Source organism: Microcebus murinus, chromosome 27 (assembly GCF_040939455.1).
Source record: "Microcebus murinus isolate Inina chromosome 27, M.murinus_Inina_mat1.0, whole genome shotgun sequence".
NCBI classification, from domain to species: domain Eukaryota; kingdom Metazoa; phylum Chordata; class Mammalia; order Primates; family Cheirogaleidae; genus Microcebus; species Microcebus murinus.
This window is the reverse complement of record NC_134130.1, coordinates 625,513-639,196: the sequence shown is the minus strand read 5'-3', so window position 1 is coordinate 639,196 and position 13,684 is coordinate 625,513. Positions and strand designations below refer to the sequence as shown.

Below are 13,684 nucleotides of genomic sequence, written 5' to 3'. Positions count from 1 at the left end.
AAATTAGCTGGGTATGGTGGTGTGTGCCTGTAGTCCCAGCTACTAGGGAGGCTGACACAGGAGGCTGAAGCAGGAAGATTGCTGAGCCCAGGAATTTGAGGTTGCAGTGAGCTATGATGATTCCACTGTACTCTAGCCTTTGCAACAGAGAGACCTTGTCTGTCTGTCTGTCTCTCTCACGCACACACATGCACAGATTGATTATTAACTCTATTTAAATTTGGAAGGAAACAAAAGCAGCTGAAATGAAATGAAATAGGCACCACAGAAAAGGAAAAAAACTAAATAGTTGCAACTCATAAACCAGTCTTGTATAGAAAATGTTTTGATCCTCTTAAATTTCTTTGTTTTCACTTATATAATGAATAACTTTTAACTTTGGGGCAGTGAGGCCATTTCTCTGGAGCCTGTTTTCGTAAGTCACCATTGTCAGCCTTTCTCTTTAATAAACTCTTTAAAACTGGGTTCTGATCCTCTGCATTATTTCTGGATGACAGGGCACACACCCACAACATATATACTGCAGCCCCTTAACTCTTGGCTCCCCTTTCTGGGCTGAGCACCCACCCTGCTTCCAATTCTTCCCTCTGAACCCTCCCCACCCAACTCCCTGACTAGCCCCAGTGGCCCTGGACCCCCTCAACACACCCAGAATTGCCATACAAACTCTCTGGCCTGTCCCCATAACCTAGCCAGGCCCCAATGTAAGCACATGCTCAAGGCCCTTCAGACTAACTCTCAGCTAGCTAAAGGGAAGGCAGTTTGCTTCCAGTAGGCATACTTTCAGCTTGTTCTGTTTTAAAAGTTTAGAAAAAAACCCTGCTGCTGACACAGCTGCTGGGCACAAGATTAGAAACCTATGTAGTAGGAAAACTGATCCAGAGTCTGGAACCAATGACCACAGACTGCTGAGGACAAGATCCACCAGACCACCTACTGTTTGCTGATAACCATTGAGCAAGTCATGATAACTTGCATAGAGCTTGCTGTCTGTCACCAACTCCCTTTACCCCTTCTCTTTACAAGAGGCTCAGTAAGCAAAGAAAGATGATGAGATGGCCTTTGAGCCTGTCAAAGGAAAAAACCCCAAACTCTGTAAAATAATTTAAAGACATTTATTGTGAGGCGAATAGGTTCGACCATGGCCCAGAGAGCCATGCCCAAGAGGGCTTGCACAAGTGGTCGTGCCATAGCTGGGTTGCAGTTTGGTTTTATACATTTTGGGGAGACACAAATTATTAATACAAGTAAAGTCATAAATCAATACAGGGTAGGAGTACATTGGTTTGGCCCAAAAGGCAGGACATCTCAAAGCAGGGGATGATAGGTGATAGGTGAGTTTAAAGATTCTTTGATTTGTAATTGGTTAAAGAAATGAAGTTTTGGCTAGCCTACAAGCTTGGATTATTTTATTTATTTATTTATTTAGAGACAGAGTCTCACTCTGTTGCCCCAGATAGAGTGTAGTGGCTTGATCATAGCTCACTGCAACTTCAAACTCGTGGGCTAAAGTGATCCTCTTGCCTCAGCCTCCCAAGTAACTGGGACTAGAGGCACACGCCTCCACACCCAGCTAAATTTTTTTGCATTTTTGGTAGAGACAGGGTCTTGTTCTTGCTCAGGTTGGTCTTGAACTCCTGACCTGAAGCAATCTTCCTGCCTTGGCCTTCCAGAGTGCTCAGATTACAGGCATGAGCCACCATGCCCAGTCAAGATTTTGAATGTTTTAAGATAAGGAATTGTGTTGATCAGAGACAAGCCACTGCACATATACAAGATGTATACCCAAGGGATCTCTCCAAGAAGGTAAAGGAGTACAACCAGGCATGTCTGACCTCCCTCCTCATGGCCAGGAACTCAGCTTTAGGATATTTCTGGGGTTCCTTTAGCCAAGAGGGGGTCAATTCAGTCAGCTCTGGGGGGGAGTGCTTAAGATATTATTTTAGTTCACAGTGTAGTTTCTACATATGAAGCATATCTGTGAAAGTCAGGCTCAGATAAAGAATTGTTTGGCTTGTATCCTGGAGAAAGGGTGTATGAATGTGACAATTTATTGAGGTCAGAAATTTAAACTAACCCCAGGTGAGTTTTCCTATAGGCGAAAACAAAGGACTTGAAGAAGGGGGCGTTTCCACTAGGTTAGCTGGGGATAGAGGAGTATGTGAGGAAGCCTTGGCTATGCCTAATCCCAAGTTCCTGACCCTGGAGGACATCAGGTCCTCTCTGCAGTTCCAGTCTTGCTTGGCCGGGTCTGGGCTCCCCTCCTGCTCCGAGGTGACAGGACATCCTGGACACCGAGTCTGGAATTCCCCGCACGCGCTTGGGACCCCTTTCAGGAGGAAGAAGCAGGAACAGCCCACTGCGTGGCGAAGACCACAGAGCCCCTTTCAGCAATGCGGAGCCGGTGGGGCTGAAATGGAAACATCCTGTGAGCCGGGCGCAGGGAGGGAGCTGCGTGTGAGAGAGTGTGGGAGTACAACTTGTCAGGTCTGGCTTTGCTGGTCTGTGGTTCCCAGGCTTCGCCTGTCACTCAGGCCTCAGGGGGCGGGGCCTGAAGTCGCATCCAATCAGGGGCGCTGGGGCGGGGCCTGGCGCAAGGTATTTTCAAACGCGCCGCGGGAAAGGAGGAGGCGACCTTTGACCTCTCTCCGCTCCCCTAGGGGTCGCGCCGGCTGAGTTCGGGGTCGCGTCTTAGCTCTTGGGAAAGGCCTCAGGTGCCTGCGCCTCAGATCCTGTCGCGCCGTCACCTTCACCGGGGCCTGTACTGGTCTCTGGGGCCGCGGGGAGGACGCTGGGACACCCGGGAGCCGGGGAATGGTGAGTGTGCGGGGCCGGGCGTCCCCAGGCGCGGGGCGGGGGCTGTTCGGAACCGGCTGTGGCGGGACCCGGGCCTCCCCGCGGTCCGCTCCGGAGTCTGCGGACCCGAGTGGCCGCTGGCGCGGCTCGGCCCTCGGTCCCTCCGGCCCACGGGGTGGGGCTGGGCCCCCGGGCGTCCCGTCCGGTCCCTGCGCGGCGACCCCGGCCCCGGCGCCCTCTCTGGGCGGCCCCGCACGTCCCCAGGCTGTGCGGTGACGGCGGGAGCGTCGTCGGGGAGGGTCCCGACTCGGTGTGTGGGTTCCCCAGTCTTCTCTCCCTTCTGTTTAAAATTAAAGTGAGTCCTTGTGGTTTGTGAAAGGAAAAAAACCTGACCCCCCTAAAATAAATAGGTTTACTCTGAGCAGAAAATGAGTGACAGAAACCCAAGAACCCTTGCACAGATGCTCCGGAGGCGGTGGATTACAGTCTGTTCGTACGCATTTCAGCGAGAGAGGAAGTGCAGGTAAAATTTTAAAAAATCAGTGTATGGAAGGTATACATTGGTTGGGCCGAACACGCAGGACATCGCAAAGCGGGGGCTTACAAGTAATAGGTGGGTTTAAGGACTCTTTAATTGCCAGTTGGTTGAGAGTGCTAATCTTTGTCTAAAAGTTTGGGCTCGAGGAAGAAATGCTTAAGTTAAAATCAGGGGGTATGTTTTCTGTGACATGATATTAAAAAAAAAAAACAAACCTGTTTAGGTTTTATGGCTTGTAATGCCCGACTTAAATCTTGCCTTGCTGGCCTTAGGGCTTGTTTATAATTTGGTATTTTATTGCCAGAAATTTGCTTTGTCAGTCGTGTTATCTCTATTTTAAGACTAATGATGGAAATTGTGTCTAAATTCCGTAAGGGGGAAAGGCTGATCTAACAAGTAGTGTGCGACCTCCCATCTCATTAGGAAATGAAACTCACTTTTAAGGTTTTTCATGGTGTCCCAAGAAGGGTGCATTGGGACAGTTGGGGGAGTTTAGGATTTTATTCTTAGCTTACAGCTTGAAGGAAAGACTTTATAAGGTGCACGAGGAGCCAAATCAGGTTAAATACTTGATTGGGTACAGTTCTGTAGTTGCCTTATTTGGACTTGTCAACCTCAAATAGTCCAAAAGATCAGATTCCAGTTGTAAAGACTTTATTCAAGTGAAAAGCTGGGAATAGCCATTTAGGAAAGCACAGTTTCCAGAGAAATGGGCTCAGTGCTCTGAAGTTAAGAGTTCTTGCTCATGTAGCCAAAAAAACAAAGAAATGTGACAGGTTTACAACATTTTGTATGCATGGCTGGTTTATGAGATGCAATTTTTGTGTTTTTTTCCCATGGAATTCAGTTTTCTGGCTGCTCAGATTTCCCTGAGGCACTGCTTTGGAGCGAGCCACCCTGGGCTCCATCTGCAGGGTCAGGGTGGGTCCCAAGCTTGGGAATGTGCTGACCTGTGGGAGTGTGGGGTCCCCTGTGAACTGGGGGTGATGCCAGCTGCCTGTCTGAGCTGCTTCCCTTTGTAGAATCTTGCTGCCATATAATTGCTTTTTCCTCAAGCATTTAAGAATTGTGTTCCATGATTTCAGTGAAAGAATTTTATTTATTACATTGGAACCTGAGTAGATTGTGTGTCAAGGTCTGAAGAACAAAATAGAGTTCTTGCAATGATAATGTTTGATGCTAAGTTGAAATAATGAGAATGTAAACACTCAGGTTCCCACCACTCAGGGAAATCAATAGACTTTGGCAGTTCTGGTGTGTCTCCCTGACATCCCTCCCTCTGGCACCCAGAGGTGACCAAAGTTGCGATTCATTTTTTTTGTTGTTTTCTTCAAGCAAAGCATCTTACTAGTGGAATCTGCTGTTATCTTTACAGCTTTATTATCTCTTTATCACCATGCAGAGTTTTGCCTCCTGAGTTTTCAGTAACAATGTGACTATTTATACGCCATTAATATTATCCTGATACATTTTTTTTTTTTTTTTTTGAGACAGAGTCTCACTTTGTTGCCCAGGCTAGAGTGAGTGCCGTGGCATCAGCCTAGCTCACAGCAACCTCAAACTCCTGGGCTCAAGCAATCCTTCTGCCTCAGCCTCCCAAGTAGCTGGGACTACAGGCATGTGCCACCATGCCCAGCTAATTTTTTATATATATATTAGTTGGCCAATTAATTTCTTTCTATTTATAGTAGAGACGGGGTCTCGCTCTTGCTCAGGCTGGTTTCGAACTCCTGACCTCGAGCAATCCGCCCGCCTCGGCCTCCCAGAGAGCTAGGATTACAGGCGTGAGCCACCGCGCCCGGCCTATCCGGATACATTTTATTTCTGGTTCCCTTGGGTCAGTTCTTTGCAAACATGTTGTCATCTGGAATCTCAGGTTACCCAGTTTACTCACCCATTGCACTGCTTATGGGACTTGGGTTGTTTCAACTTTAATTTTTTGATCTTGTTGACAATGTCATTCGTGTTTTTGTCCCCAAGTGTGAATGCAACATGAATTTTTTTCCCCATTGGGATAACACTGCTATGTTGATAAATTCAAATTTAGTGGGAAGTGCCAATAAAGTATATATACATTAACATTCTCTCCTTTCACGCATGTGTGTTCATTCCTGTGATTTACCAACACTTGAAATTATCAAACTCATTTCTTTCTGCCCATCTGGTGTTAAACAGAATATCTTTGTGACTACTTATTGCTTTATACTGGTTGCTATTGATTGAACATTTTTCCTATGTGATCATTCATCTTCTGTGAAATAGTTTCCAGTCATTTTTCTCACATTTAACTCATTTGCAGGTTTTTTAAAAAACATACTCTAAACACTATTTCTTTTTCATTACTAGGGTCAGTAAATATTTTCTTTCAGAAATATTTTCTTGCAGTTTATCTTTTAATATCATTCTACCTTTTGATGAATTCTTCTTCTTTTCAATAGAATTGACTTTGTCCATCTTTTCATTGGGGCCTTTTTTATTTTTCTAGATAAGAAAACATTCCCTCCTACTGTGAAGTCACAAAATTTGCCTGTAACTTCTGAAAATGTTCTGATTTTCTGATTTGTTCATAGGGATTGCATTGAACCTGTAAATTGCTTTGGACGGTACGATCATTCTAACAATATTATTTCTTCCAACCCATGAGCATGGGATGTTTTTCCTTTTGTTTGTGTCATCTAAAATTTCTTTCATCAGTGCTTCATAGTTTTCTTTGTAGAGATCTTTAACTCCTTGGCTAAATATATTCCTAGAGACTTTTTTTTATTATTATTGTAAATGGGATTGCTTCCTGACTTGGTTCTTGGCTAGGTTATTATTTGTGTATATAAATGCTAGTGATTTCTATACATTGATTTTGCATCCTGAAACTTTACTGAAATCGTTTTTCAAATATAACATCATATCTAGTCTCGAACCTTCTGTAGCTGGGGCTAGGGCAGCAGAGCGTAGTGGGGAGGAGAGCTGGGCAGGTGACTCAGGAGACAGTGGCACCACAGCCTCTCTCCACCAGGTGGCTCCAGATCCCACTGGACACCCTGTGGGCAAACCGACCATGCCTCTGGGCTGACCATGCCCTCCCTTCTTCTCTAGATTTCTTCCCATCCTTGCCTTTATCCTCCCCACGCTTCTCTGGGCTTCTCACTGCAGTACCAGCCCTTTTCGCCATCCCTCTTCCCTAGGGAGATGTGATTGAGCCACTGTTCCCACATTCTCATCACTGCCCTGGGCACAGTGCCCATCTAATGCCCATGGTGGGGAGGAAGCACCCCAAGGTCCTGCTGTGATGCCCCTTACTTGGGCCCCTGGATGCCCCGTACAGCTGGCATCCAGGCCATGCCTCAGGGGACCCAGGTAGGCTATGGTCTCTAGATCCAGAGGGGTGGAGAGGAGAAAGGACGGGGCCTTAGGTGCCTCTGAGATGCTCCCAAGCACCAGAGGGTGGCGAATGACTCTCAGGCAACCTGGGCAGCAGGCATGATGCCCTCGCCTGGTGACTTCAGCCGCTGTCTGACCTGCCGGCCCAGCACCCGGGGCCTTACCCACCTCCTCCTCCACACAGCCTGGCTGCAGGCCCTGCTCAGGCTGCGCTGGCCCAGCACCTGGGCATCCTGGTGATCACCTTCAGCAGGGTGGCCTCCTCCATCACCACCCCCAAGAGTGTGAAAAGGTCTTGCCTATTTTTGGGGGGTTGGCAGTATGTCCTGGAAGCAGCCATTCACTCTAGTGACTTCCTTTTCCTTACTTTCGGTGCCCTGTGTCACGCTTAGCACAGCTGGCTCTGTTCTCTCCTATAAGAATGCTCAGCTGGCCTGAGATTTTCAACAATGCTCCATGGAAGGGAAGGTCTGTGTGTGCCGTTCCTCTGTTCCCCTAGTCCAGCCCTATCCAGAGTCGGGGAACTGAAAGTTGCCCCTAACTCCCCCTGTGATAAAGCCGAGGGGCCCTCAAGAACCTGCTGTTCAGCGTCTGGGGGATCACCACGTGTGCAGCCATAATCTGTCCCCTCGCTGCTGTCGTCTGCTGCATCCAGATCTCCTCTCTGGACCTCGTGCATACGCTGGCTCCTGAGCCTCAGTCTGGAGCCTCTGGGCTGCACGTCCTGGCCCCGGCCCCTCTCCTACACTGCTACCCAGCTCCTATCTGCTAGACCTGGAAGAATTTGTACTGCCTGTGCCCCCACCACCCTACTGTCCCCGGAGCACACCTGCAGCTCAGAATCAGATACACAGAGCATCACGTGCAATGGCTCCGTGGACAGCCCAGTGTCCTCACACCCTACTGACCGCCCCGCCCCCCTTCTTATGAGGCTGTCATGGGGCAACAAAGACACAGCCAGGCCACTCTCTTTGATCCTCAGCTTCATGATGGCTCTTGCCTCTGTGAGCTAGTGGCCTCCATTGTAGATGTGTCTGTGGACAGTGGGTCTCTGGTGCTGTCGGCTAGGGGCAACATCCCCAGGGCTCTAGCCTGTCGGAGGACTCCCACCTGCTGGAGCTGCAGGGCTCTGTTTGCTTCTACTGGCTACATGCTCTTCCGATCCATCCAGCACAGCCGCCCGGGCCAATGCCTCAGCCTGGACTGTGGCCATCAGGCCCCTCCGAGGACAGCCCCCTGCCATGACAGCCCCCACAGGCTGCCCGCTCCTATTCCTGCTCTGCCCCAGGGGCCCCACCCTCCCTGGGTGTCCCCACAGCTTCCCACAGCTGCCACCAGCTGGAGGGCTGGCCGTCCCGAGTGGGACCCTGCTCCCCTGAGCCAAAGGAGGGTCTCCCCATGAAGGCAGCCGCCCAGGTGTGGCCCATGCCCAGCTGTGGTCCCTCCCATCCGAGCCCCTCAGTATCATGTTGAATGATAGTGCTGAAAGTGGACATCGGTGTCTTATTCCCATTGTTGGGGAGAATGCTTTTAACTTTTCCCTTTAAATGTGATGTTGGTTGTAGGTTCGTCATATGTAGTCTTTATTATTTTGAGATATGTTGGGCCGGGCACGGTGGCTCACGCCTGTAATCCTAGCACTCTGGGAGGCCGAGGCGAGCAGATGGCTCAAAGTCAGGAGTTCGAAACCAGCCTGAGCAAGAGCGAGACCCCGTCTCTACTATAAAGAGAAAGAAATTAATTGGCCAACTAATATATATATAGAAAAAATTAGCTGGGCATGATGGCGCATGCCTGTAGTCCCAGCTACTCGGGAGGCTGAGGCAAGAGGATTGCTTGAGCCCAGGAGTTTGAGGTTGCTGTGAGCTAGGCTGATGGCCATGGCACTCACTCTAGCCTGGGCAACAAAGTGAGACTCTGTCCCAAAAAAAGAAAAAAAAAAGAGAGAGAGAGAGAGAGAGAGAGATGTTGCTAATATGCCTAGTTTGTTGAGGATCATTATCATGAAAGGGTGCTGTATTGTTTATTGAATGCATTTTCTGCATCTATTGAAATGATGATATGGTTTTCATCCTTAATTCTGTTTATGTGATTTATCTCATTTATGGATTTGCTTACGTTGAACCATCCTTGCATCCCTGGTGTAAAACCCACTTCATGGTATATCATCATCTTTGTGATGTGCTGTGCATTCCATTTTCTAGCATTTTGTTGTGGGTATTTGTGAGTGTTCATCAAGGATATTGGTCTATAGTATTCTTTTTTGTTGTATCCTTCTCTGGTTTTGGTATCAGGTATTTGGTATTTGATACTGGCCTTGTAACTCCAGTAAGGCCTAAGGTAGTTCTGTCATCAAAAAATATACAGGTTAGGCAGGGAGCATTGGCTCACATCTATAATTCCACCACTCTGGGAGGCCAAGGTGGGAGGTTCGCTTGAGGACAGGAGTTTGAGACCAGCTGGGGCAGCATAGCAAGACCCCATCTCTATAAAAAATAATAATAATAAAATAGCCAGGCATGGTTGCTTTCCCCTGTAGTCTCAGGTACTTGGGAGGCTATGGTGGGTGGATTGTTTGAGTCCAGGAGTTAAAGGTTACAGTGAGCTTTAATGACGCCACTACATTCCAGCCTGGGCAACAGAGCGAGACACTGTTGCTTAATTAAAAAAAAAATACCAGTTAGGCCGGGCACGGTGTCTCATGCCTGCAATCCTAGCATTCTGAGAGGGCAAGGCGGAAGGACCACTGGAGCCCAGGAGTTTGAAGTTAGAGTGAGCTATGATGATGCCACTGCACTCTACCTGGTGTGACAAAGTGAGACTCTGTCTCAAAAAAAAAAAATACTGGCTAGCTAAAAAGGTAGTTCCAGCTACTCAAGAGGCTGAGGTGAGGTGAAATCAGGGGTTTGAGTCCAACCCTGGCAGTGTAATGAGACACCCTCTCTAAAAATATGAAATAAAAAAATATGTATATATGTCAGAACAACCTGTTTTCTAATAAAAGCCCAACACCTAAGTGACAGGCCATCAATTTAAGAAGCTGAAATAGAGGAGTAACAAAGACAGTATAGTGAGATTCACTGCTTCAGAAAGACCTTTATTAAACTCAAAGCTAAAGTTCCTATTAAATAATTCCCCATGGGAAATGGTTAGCTGTTGTATCACAGTGTTTTGTATATAATTCTCTCTCTCAGTATTATTTCTGATCTCTTTATTTTTATTTTTGAGACAGAGTCTCTGTTGCCCTGGGTAGAGGCAGCGGCGTCATCATAGCTTACTGTAGCCTCGAACTCCTGGGCTCAAGTGATCCTCCTGCCTTAGCCTTGCAAGTAGCTGGGACTACAGACACAGACCAAGACACCTGGCTAACTTTTCTATTTTTAGTAGAGACAGAGTCTTGCTCTTGCTCAGGCTGGTCTTGCACTGCTGACCTCAAGTGATCCTCCTGCCTTGCCCTCCCAGAGTGCTAGGATTACAGGCCACCACACCTGGTGTGATCTCTTGTAATAGAAAATTTTCTTTAATGTCCTAAAATAGAAACTTCTAGACTCAAAGCCTCAAATTTAATTTAATTTTTTTAGACATAAGTTCTCCCTATGTTGCCCAGGGGGGGCTCCTATGTTTAGGGCTAGAGCAATCAATCTTCCTGCCTCACCCTCCTGAGTAGGCAGGGCAACAGCTGGGCAGCGCCACACCTGGCTAAGGTTTTATACAACTAATAGTACCTGAATATTATTTGTGTATTTCTCTCAGATGCATATGATAGGACTTCTTCTAGTTTGTTCTTATCCTCCTCTCATTAGTAATCCCCAATCATTAAATGATTTTTTAATGTTCCTTTTTTGAACAAATTTCTCCCTGATAGAGAGGCAGATACAGACTTCCTGTGAAATGAGCAAGTCATCTTCTTTCATTATAATTAAATATTAAAAGAAGTTTTTCCACACAGGCTTGCACAGAGAAGAAAAATTTATGACTTTATTGTGCAATTATTATTGAGCAGAAAGTCACCATTAAACAGGTACTTGGTCCTCGGTTCCCTATCTTCACCCTGCACAGGTTTTTAGTGCTATTCCTAAACACACAAAAATCACTGTGTGAGTGTCCCATCTCTATTAAAAATAAATAAATAAATATGATGGTTCAAGTGACCATAGAAACCTCCCCTCAGACTCTTCTTCCTTAACGTGACACAGACATCATGGCTGAGTCTCCCAGACATGATTCTTCCACAGCGAAGTGCAAGCTACCCAGAGAGGCAGGCACAACACTGCTGGCATCCCCAGCTCTCCTGAAAAATATGCGCCAATGAGCTCTGCAGTGTTCCTCTCTGTCTGGCCTCCTCCAGTGGCAGCCCCAGTCTGAAAGAGCAAGAAAATGGCACTAAGAAGCACAGGAGATGGAGGGAATGCACAGTTCTCACACAAGATTTGAACCTATGACCTCACTGTGTGCATATCAGGTGGGGGAGAGGGACAGGTTTATCTCTGCTGCAGTAAAAAGTAGTTCTCAGCCCAGGGGCAGCAGTCCTGATGTAGATGCAGAACAGTCAGGTCACAATGGCCTAAACCAGCACTCCTTCCTCCAAGACAAAGCAACATGTGCGAAATTAACTGAAATTAACTCAAGGCTGCAGAGCAAAGCTCAGTGTAGAAAGGAGAGGCCTCTGGGTCCTGCAGCTTTGCACGCTGGCTGGAAACAGCTTTCTCCCCTTTCTTTCCCATTCTGTTAGGTAGGAGGCTGTCTCTTTTTCTTCAATCAAAACTTTTTATTACAAGGGTATAATAGGTAGACAGCATAAAATTAACCTTTCAAAATATTTTTGTCATTGTGAATTGGTAATGACAGTATCCTTTGAAAAAGAAAAGTCTCAAAATTTAACTTTCCTTGCTGCAGGAGCTAAAGTGCTACACTATTAAGCATTAACTAAAGAACAGCAGGGTAACTACTTAAGGTCATAAGTATCACAAGAAGCATTAGATTGCTGGAGTATGGAAGAATTTAAACAGAAACACCTTAAATTTTCTCAAGTAGCAAAGCAGTTTCTTTCAGGTAATTCAATAATCTGTGATTTGTTAGAAAATATGCCCCCTAAAGGCCTCTGATCTCCCTGTGTGAGCCTAATGCCTGGAAACCGAAATAGCTATGTGCTGTGTTGTGCTTGTTTCACAGACACGCATGAATGGGTCAGATGTGTTTTCTACTCAACGCCAGAGGGAGGAAGGAGAATCTGTGGCAAGCACGGAGATGATGCAACCCTGATTATACAGCAAGTGGAAAGAGAGCAGGATGGGTTTCAAACAGGACAGGGTCACAAACTCTCCTGTGTGTGTGGGGTGGGGCTGGGGTTTGCAGTTTAAGGTCATGGCCCAGGGATCCTTCCATCTTGAAGAAAAAGACAGATGGAAGTCCAACCTGAAGACTGTTAGGGGCTGTGAAAATGAGTAATTCAAAATCTAAGCTCTTGGAACTCTAAATAATTAATATTTTGAATCTTAATTCAGTGGGATTAGGGGGTCTGAGTCAGTGACTGACAGCTGTAACCTAGAGGAGGGCCCTAACCTTGGGTTCCCTGGTTAGAGATTAGCCTTCTTCCTGCCTACAGTTTGGTAAAATGCTGTAAATGACTAAAGCCAGCCAGCCGAGACCAATTCCCTGTTCACTGCTGATCTTCATTATAGATTAACTTCCCTCTTCTCTTCCTCATACAAAGACTTGCATTGTCTTAAAATGGAATGTTAAATACACTCTTTTATATTGCAAAGGAAATGAAACCAGCTTTAAAGAAAAGAAAATAAGCAGCAGGGGAAAGAAAACAAACTGTAACTAAATTGTTGTAACTTATGCAGCAGCCTTACGTAGAAAATGTCCCAAACCAGACCCGCCACACTTTGAACTTCACCCCGCGCCTGGACTCGCTCCTCCCCCCACACATCCACTTCCATCCCCCAAAACACACCTTCCTTCCTTCTGACCCCCTTAACCCCTGCTTTCTCAGTCCTGAGCACTGACCGCCGCCCCTGGCCGGTATCAGCTCCCCAGCCCCGGCTCCACCCTGAGCTCGGGACTAACCGCGCAGCGGTCCGGGAGCCCCCACCTCCGCTCGCTCTAGTTTGGGAAGTAGGACAGGTTCTGCCGCTGGGCCCAGGTTGTCTCTGCGCCCCTCCCCACACCCCAAGCCGGCCCCACAGTGCCAGTGTGTCCCGCACGGGGTCTTTTAATGCAGTTAAATTATCTTAATAATTTCCTTCTCTACTTTATACACAAATACAGGAAGAAATCAGGGGCCCTGCTGGTGTCTTATTCTAACACTGGGACTGCGGGTCTTTGTCTTGTTTCACTGATCAGTGTTGGTGAGAAGCAGGTGAGCACCCTGCAGTGGGCAGCAGAGCCTGAGGCCAGGGGCTCCAAGCTGAGGCCAGTCTGGAGGCTGCAAAGGGAGGGACATGGGGCTCCCCTCGGGCTCCCCGGGCAGCCTGCCCTCCCTGCCGGGGCCTCCTCCATCTGCTCAAAAAAGTCACAGAAGAAGCGTGGATTCTGAGAATCTGGACAGCGCCTTGGCTGTGGCATGCACAGGGTCGCTGCAGTCAGGCTGTAATTTCTGTGTGTGGAGAAAATCTGGGAAGGTCAGGTTCAAAGAAAGAACAGTTTGTTGGAGTGTCTCCTGGAGGAAGCGTTTATGAATTGGACAGTTTATTTAGGTCAGAACCTTAAACTTACACAAGATGAAAGTTTCCTGCTGGTGCAAATGAAGGACTCGGAGCGTTTTCACACTGTGAGGAGGCGTTAGAGGGGTATGTCCTGCTTTATCCCACATTCCCGACCCCTGGAGGACATCAGGCCCTCTGTCCTGTTGCAGTGTGGCCTGGCCGGGTCTGGGCTCCCCTCCTGCTCTGAGGCAACCGGATCGCTGCCCTGGACACCGAGTCTGGAATTCCCTGCACACACGCGACGCGCTCCGGGAAGAAGAACAGG

General features: G+C 47.5%; 1 long non-coding RNA gene and 1 pseudogene across 1 annotated transcript; both read left to right on the top strand.

Moving 5' to 3' along the window:
- The first annotated feature begins 2,612 nt into the window (after positions 1 to 2,612).
- On the top strand, positions 2,613 to 12,056 carry LOC142864843 (uncharacterized). The gene is made up of 3 exons (XR_012915146.1): positions 2,613 to 2,817; positions 3,207 to 3,319; positions 11,882 to 12,056. It is a non-coding gene; the product is annotated as an uncharacterized LOC142864843 (long non-coding RNA).
- On the top strand, positions 6,809 to 8,111 carry LOC105885428 (protein ENTREP3-like; annotated as a pseudogene).
- Positions 12,057 to 13,684: the final 1,628 nt, after the last annotated feature.